The sequence below is a fragment of the Lactuca saligna genome, chromosome 6, assembly GCF_052625555.1.
Source record: "Lactuca saligna cultivar CGN05327 chromosome 6, ASM5262555v1, whole genome shotgun sequence".
In the NCBI taxonomy this organism is placed as follows: domain Eukaryota; kingdom Viridiplantae; phylum Streptophyta; class Magnoliopsida; order Asterales; family Asteraceae; genus Lactuca; species Lactuca saligna.
In genome coordinates, this window is record NC_136422.1 from 115,896,359 (window position 1) to 115,904,769 (window position 8,411).

Below are 8,411 nucleotides of genomic sequence, written 5' to 3' on the forward strand. Positions count from 1 at the left end.
TACTTTATATTACAATTTTTTGTTATATATATTATACCAACAATTTTAGAAATTTTTTCATAAAATATCATTGTTAATCATATTAGTAGATTTGATTAAAGAAAATGATTTTAAGTTTCATAAGAAATATTTATATAGATGTAGCAGGTAAACGAACAACAAATTGTGTCGCAACATCTTTTTGGATGACAAAACTAATTATTTTAAAAACAATATTTATAGATCTCCGAGTCATAACATTACAATGCATGATCCGTTTGATTCTATTGATGTTTTTTTTAGAACATATGAATAAACAGATTAAAAAAAAAACTAGCATTAGCTAAGAAATTACTTAAAAATAGTTAGAAAAAGGTTTGACAATCTGTAAACTCATCTAGCAAAACTGTTGAATTTTTGAAGATAAAAGAATAATCAACCAAATTATCAAAAATCTCATCTCTTTTCGGACTCGTTGGTTATAAAGACTTACTGAAATTTTTGACACTCATAAACTAGTTAAGTATTCTTATAAGCATGTTGTAGCATGTTGTCCAAAGTCTTTCTGACTCATTGTTTATGAAGCCTTACTAAAATTTGCTTATGAAAATTTCTTTCCAATAGGTTATATGCACAATAGCCTTCGAGCTATCTTTTTCTTCTCAATTTAGGTTAAGAGATGACTACATGATCATAATTTTTTTTTTAGAGAGGGACAATGAAATTCTTTAAGATTTTAACCAATCTTTTTTACCCAAAAAATTTTTTCACTTGCACACAAAAAAGACACATATCCCAAGATATCTCTAGTAAAAAACCATTTATGATGTGGGTATACCAAAATTTTGTGTTTATGATCCTAAATCATTTTCCATGATGAAGGTGAGACCCAACAAACATTTTACCTCAAGGACTTGACGATGAACAATTTATTGTTCAAGAACTTATATAGGGAATTGATGAATGAAACCTTATGTTTCAATGTACCTTTTCAAATGTTCAAAATCTCATTTTCATTTCTTATGCGGATCTTAATCAAATGTACTTAACCCAATTCATCTATTCCCAACAGATCAAATTCTTCATTTTTTTTTTTTAATAAAATGAGATTTCCATGAACATTTATTTTGAACCTTTGTCAATTAAATTTTTTCCAAAGCTTACTTGATGTTGATTATGTTGATCACTCAAGTATTTTCTTACAATATTTCGCTCTTTTGTGCGAACTTTTTTGAAAATTAAGCCTACCTACGATACTTGTGAAAAGAGGCCCTTTGATAATTATCTATAAGTATTCGATTGTAATTTATGGGAAACCACACAAGCACTTTAATTTCTCTCTTTATATCGAAAGAAGAGAATATTTTCCTGGGATCTTACTTCCTTTATATCATAGTGTCTTAGGTATCACCATTTATCCAAAAAATTTATATTTTGCTTCTATCTGTTTTTTGGAACACATTGGCACTGAAATCCTTGAGGTTTTGAGAATTACCAACTCATGCCAAGATTTCACAAAGTCTGGTTAATGACTTCATTTAAAATTCCCATAAGTCAATGAGGCCCAATCTTAACTAACAAAGATTGGTTCTTGGTAATTATCGAAGCTTGGTGATTGTTTGATTCTATTGATGATGAGAAAGTAACCATTAGGATGAGACATTATTGTTGCTTTATTGTGGATCGAGAAAAGCGATCATTACATGTACACGTGGCAGATTGGGATGTTGTCCCTGCAGTTCTTTACTTTACACATGGCAGTTTTTCATTGGACCATGGTTTAGTTTTGAATTTTATGTCGGTTATAAAAAGACGACTTGGTGATATAATTCAATCTTTATGATTCCTAATATTTACACAAGAACCCTAACCTAAATTTCTGATCATCGTCAAAATTCTCTCATCGATCATCATGTCAACTTCCAATACCATTGTCGATCACTTCAACACAAGTTAAGACGAAGCCTCTGTTCCTAACATGAAGATTTAATCCAACAATGTCTGGTTTAATCCGTTAATCAATTCAAAGTTCTTATGGGATCTGTTGCCCTCACGGCTTTAAAACGCGTTGTGATAGGGAAGGTATCCACACCCCTTATAAGGAATGCTTAGTTCTCATTCCCAGCCGTTGTGGGATCAGATCTATCCCACTTTCACCCCACGTTATAGGGTTCGACGTCCCTGTCGAACACATCGACCCGTGCCCTGGCTCTGATACCATTTGTAACACCCCCCCTCTGGCACGTATCACAATATTGTCCGCTTTGGGCCACTCGGCACGAGGACTTCCCAGGGGGTCACCCATCCTGGTACTACTCCCGCCCGAGCACGCTTAACTGCAGAGTTCTTATGGGACCTGCTACCCTCACGACTTTAAAACGCGTTGTGATAGGGAAGGTATCCACACCCCTTATAAGGAATGCTTAGTTCTCCTTCCCAGCCGATGTGGGATCAGATCTAACCCACTTTCACCCCCCATTATAGGGGTTCGACATCCCTGTCGAACACATCGAACCGTTCCCTGGCTCTGATACCATTTGTAACACCCCCCTCTGGCACGTATCACAATATTGTCCGCTTTGGGCCACTCGGCACGAGGACTTCCCAGGGGGTCACCCATCCTGGTACTACTCCCGCCCGAGCACGCATAACTGCAGAGTTCTTATGGGATCTGCTGCCCTCACGGCTTTAAAACGTGTTGTGATAGGGAAGGTATCCACACCCCTTATAAGGAATGCTTAGTTCTCCTTCCTAGCTGATGTGGGATCAGATCTAACCCACTTTCACCTCCTGGGAAGTCCTCGTGCCGAGTGGCCCAAAGCGGACAATATTGTGATACGTGCCAGAAGGGGATGTTACAAATGGTATCAGAGCTAGGGCACGGGTCGATGTGTTCGACAGGGACGTCGAACCCTATAATGGGGGGTGAAAGTGGGTTAGATCTGATCCCACATCGGCTGGGAAGGAGAACTAAGCATTCTTTATAAGGGGTGTGGATACCTTTCCTATCACAATGCGTTTTAAAGCCGTGAGGGCAGCAGATCCCATAAGAACTCTGCAGTTAAGCGTGCTCGGGCGGGAGTAGTACCAGGATGGGTGACCCCCTGGGAAGTCCTCGTGCCGAGTGGCCCAAAGCAGACAATATTGTGATACGTGCCAGAGGGGGGTGTTACACTTTAATGGTTTCTTTTTCCATTCTGATAAGTGGTTATCACTCGTTGGTTCTACGACTATCTACAACAAGACGACTGAAATTGTAAGATTTCATATGGAATCGAAAGGCAACAAAAGATTGAACAAGGAGATGTTTTCCCATATTCTACACTTGCCTTCTAATGGTTCTTTTGAAGTTCCTATGTATGAACAAGTAATTTAAATGTTTAATGAAATGGGCTATCAATCTCCGATTTCTCTTATTAGTGCCTTTAAGAAGTCCATTCTTCCAAGCATATGGAGTTTTTTCTTTGGACTTACTCTTTGCTACTTGATTGGAAGGAGTTGTGATTTGGACAAGAGAAACTTCAATTATATTCTATTATGGTTGGTCTATATTACAGTATGAATAATTATTATGCTTCGTTATTGCGGGTTGAGTTCACTTCAGCATTCAAACACTCTAAGAAGACTCTAAGATGGCTAGAACTCATTTTTAGAGTCTCATTTTGTGAGAAGTATATAGTCAAGAAGGTATTCTAGTTCCGAATAATGTTGAGGTTGCTTAATTCTTGCATCTCAACATCCCTAAAGTAGCTATTGATGATGTTGTTGTATTTCCATTTGTTGGAAGGATTCCTAATACCATGCTATAAGTAGTGGTTGATTCGTACCAGTTACTAATCTAATACAAAGCAACTATGAACCTTACTTCTTCTGGTCCTATTCTAAGGAAGGTGACATTTAAATTGACAGAGGGATCATCTAAAGGTTATGAATTTGTTAAAAAGAAGTCATAATCAAAGCTAAGTGGTTCTAAGAAGGTAGCAAAAATGTTTCTAAGAAGACAATTCACAATGATTCTAAGAAGGAAGTCACAACTGTTTTTGTGAAGGTTGTTAAAGAGGTTTATGTTCCTGAGACTATTTTCAAGAAATCAAAGAATTTAAAGATGAAGGCTAAGCCTAGTGTTGTTAATTTCAAGGATATTGGTTCAGGAAACAAAGAAACGAAAGGCTATTGGGGTGTTGAAATGTTTTAAGAAGCTCAGGTTTTTAACAGTCGAAGAGCCTTCTACCATAGCTTTGCCAAAACCAAATACTTTTGAAGTAAATCACGATAGTGAAGAGACGGAAGATGTATTTCTAGGAAATGATGATCTCATATTTCATGTTTTAACAAGAAAGGATGCCACTATTGAATCAAATATCAAGGAGACATGAAATTCTGATGTCACTATAAATGCATCTAATATGGATACAAACATCAATTCTGGTGCAACAATTTCAACATCACTTCCTGAGACGATAAATGTTAATCCACCCGAAGGTCCTAGTTCCAAGTCTATTATGGTGGAGGATAAGTCTTCAAACATCATTGGGAACTTTATCTAATAAGGACTCAAACATTAATATGGGTGATGATACTTTGACATCTGCTCCAGATACTTCAACTGGTCCACCACCACCACCTTCGTCGCCATCACCAACTTCGACTATTATATCAATAACTCTTTTTGTTGTTTCTCCTAAATTTGCAGGTACCATAAATGAGCATATAGCTTATCTATTTTTTTATCAGTCAGCAAATCAAGAGACGGTGAATATCGAAGAAGATGAAATGGTTGAATTTGCTGAGGTTGAGTTCGATCATGAAGAAGTTGATGTCGATGAAAACATGATCATGTCAGGCAAGAATGGAAATTCCTTAACTCTAAAATCAACCCTATTCTCCCATTTCACAATGATAATGTTGGGAAGTCCTCTGTGAGTGGTGAAGAGGTAGAGTTTTTATTAAAGTCTCAAGAGTCGAGGATGAAGACTTTAATCAATAATGTTGTTACAAGTTTGGAACAACGTCATGTTGCACAATCAAGTTCTTACAAACATGAAGGCAAGGAATTACATAATGTTGCTCATCTTGCTACACACTCAAGTTATTATAAACATGAAGTCAAGGAATTACAAAATATTGCTCATGAAATGAATACCTTGTTTGTACAGATGGTAACTTCATTGAAGGACTCTATTATTTTATAAGTTCAAGAATTGATTAATTTGTTTTCAATGGAAGTAACGAAGCTTGACAAGGTCTATGTATGAATTGAGGCTAATGTTAATTTTCTTATAGGAGCCACTCGAAGCATAATTGAAGATGTTCGATCCTTTAATAGGGAATATGTTGGAGAGTTGACGCTCAAGAAGGAATCCGATAGCAAGGTGTATATAATTATTGAGAACTCTCTTACGAGTGTTCATAATTCTTTATTGAAGCTTGTTTTTACGTAAACAAACTTGATATCTCAAGAAAAAATCTCTTATGTGGTTTTGTTAGTGGAATCATGCTTTAAAAATGAACTTGTACCAATCGTGGATCTTATTCTTTGATTACCCGAAAATGCTCCACGTATATCTATGATCATGTCACAAGGGGGAGATAAGGGGGGGCTGCATTGAATGCTGGTGGAGAAGATAAAGGAAAAGTAGTTGGGAAGCTGTATTCTACAAAAATCCTAGCTTAACTCCCAATGAAATCTATAATGACAACTTCGACAACAACTATTATACCTAATAGCGAATTTGATATGTTAAAGCTCCAATCAAAGAAAGGTTTGAACATTAGTGAATGAGGCTCTGGTTCTTTAATAGTTAAACTTCTTGTGACTTCTGAACCAAAAGGGAAATGTAAATATATTCATGCCGAACCCACAACAGAAGAAACAAAGAAGCTTCAAGATCTTGAGTTTAAGAAAATGAAGCAGCTAAACAACATCATGTAAACGAGAGAAAATGACCTACCTGGTCTTGATAAGGGAGATCATAACAAGGTGTGGTGCCATGAGTTGGAAGGAATTGTCTCAAAGATGTTACAAAGAAGATGGCTAGAGTTTCTCAAGGATTATGACTGCGAGATACTTTACGACCTTGGTAAAGCGAATGTTGTAGCTAATGCTTTGATTAGAAAGATAAACCTAGAAATGAAAATTTCCAAGATCATTATGAATTTAAATTGTCTTAAATATTGTGGAAAGTATCAAGAAAGCTCAGGAGTATGCTTTAAAAGAAAATGATTGAAAGGAGGAACATTTTGGAAACACGTTAGTGTTCGGTACAAACAATCAATGATTGAAGGTATCGCAAAATAGAATTTGGGTGTCTATGCTGGGAGGAATAAGGGATCTTCTAATGGAAGATGCTTACAAGACCATATACTCAATTCATCCAGGTGGCACCAAGATGTATACAAATTTGAAACATTATTATTGGTGGCCGATGATGAAACTCGATGTTGCGAAGTATGTGGTTGAATGTGTGACTTGCACGAGAGTTAATGCGCAACATTAGAAACCTTATGGGAGTTTAGACCCTTTACCTATACCTATGGGTAAATGGGAGGACATCACCATGTATTTTATGACCAAACTACATAGGACAAAGTGTGGTCACAATTTGAATTGGGTAATCATAGATTGATTCATAAAGAATGAGAATTTCATAGCAACTAATGAAAAATGGTTAATGGATAACCTTGAAAATGTTTATATGAAATAGATAGTGAAACTTCATGGTGTTCTATTGACAATTGTATCAGATCGTGACAGTCATTTCACCTCTAGATTTTGGAAGAGTTTACAGGAAGAGATGGGTACCAAGTTGTGTTTGAGTATGGACTACCATCCATAGACTGATGGTCAGGGTGAAAGGACAATTTAAAAAATGGAAGATATAATTTCCTACAATAATAGTTACCATTCGAGCATTAAGATGACACCTTATCAAGCACTATACGAGCAGAAGTGTCATACATTGTCTTGTTGGCTTGATGCTGGAGAGAAGCAGTTTATGGGTCCTGAGATTGTTCACCAGACTACCGAAAAATTGAAAGTGATCAAGGAATGGATGTTAGCAGATCAAAATCTCTAGAAGAGCTATGCTAATAAAAAGTAACAACCGATTACGTTTAAAATCGGAGACCAAGTATTGCTTAAAGTCTTGCCATGGAAGGGACTTGTTACATTTGGGAAGCGAGGGAAGCTAAGTCCATGATTCATTGGACCATTTAAAGTTCTTCAGAGACTTAGAAACCAAGCTTACAAGCTAGAATTACCAAAAGAACTAGAAGACGTTTATAACACTCTTCGTGTGTGTTATTTGAGGAAGTTGTCGGGGGAAGTTCTGAATATAATTCCACTCTTGAAGTTATGGATTGATGAGAATAAGAGGTTGATTGAAGAGCCTTAATAAATTGTTGATCGTAAGACGAAGACGTTACAACATAAGATGGTTGAATTAGTGCTTATGCGATGGAAACATACGTCTGGTCCAAAGCTCACATAAGAGACGGAAAGTGACATGATGAGTCGCTACCCACATTTGTTTGTTGATGCATGATTTCGAGGATGGAATCATCCTAGGGGGAGAGGACTGTAATGCCAATATTTTTCGTTGGGCATCAATAAGATGATATACTTGTAATGGTCAACAATTGTAACCTTTATATAAAGTAAATAAGAGAATTATTGAGTATTATGTGTTCTATGTGCAGGTATATGTTGCGTATGTGCTTAAAACGATATGTTAAAATAAGAAAAAAATTACATAACTAAAACTGGATAATAATTAGGACAAATATCCTTGATGAAAGATGAAGTGGTAGTAACAAGGATTCCGGAGATATAAGGAACGCTCAAATCGGACTTAGAACAAAGAAGTTATGATTCCTTGAAGTTTCACTTTCAACCCGATACAACATTGAATTTCGTAAATAGTGAATCGAAGATAGATAGCCTATTACCCAAAGTGGTATAAACAAAGGTTGTAGTAATTGTAAAACCTAGAGTGTGCATATAAAGAGCATCTAAATGTGACTTCATGAGAGTGAGTTATCATTCTTCTAATATTTCAGTGTAACTATATTAACACAAAAATCAAAATTTTGATTGGTTGATAGTTAGGTAAAACAATCTAAATGAGAGTGATATCATTAGTAGAAGTCGTCTATATAAAGACAGTTGGAAATAGACTTCAGACAAGAGAGTTATGAATTTTTAACAAACTTTAATAGTGTAAGCCTATTTAAAAATATAACTTTTAAAATAATTTCAGAATTAGCCAATGGAGTCTAAATGAAAGTTGTATATCTCGTCGATAACTATGTGTGTATATGAAACCCATCGAAAACAGAGCTCATATGAAAAAGTTGTGAGTTTTCTATATTTTATAAAGATTTGTGCCTAGTCGCACACACTGACAAGATACACATCATGCATATGAAAACCC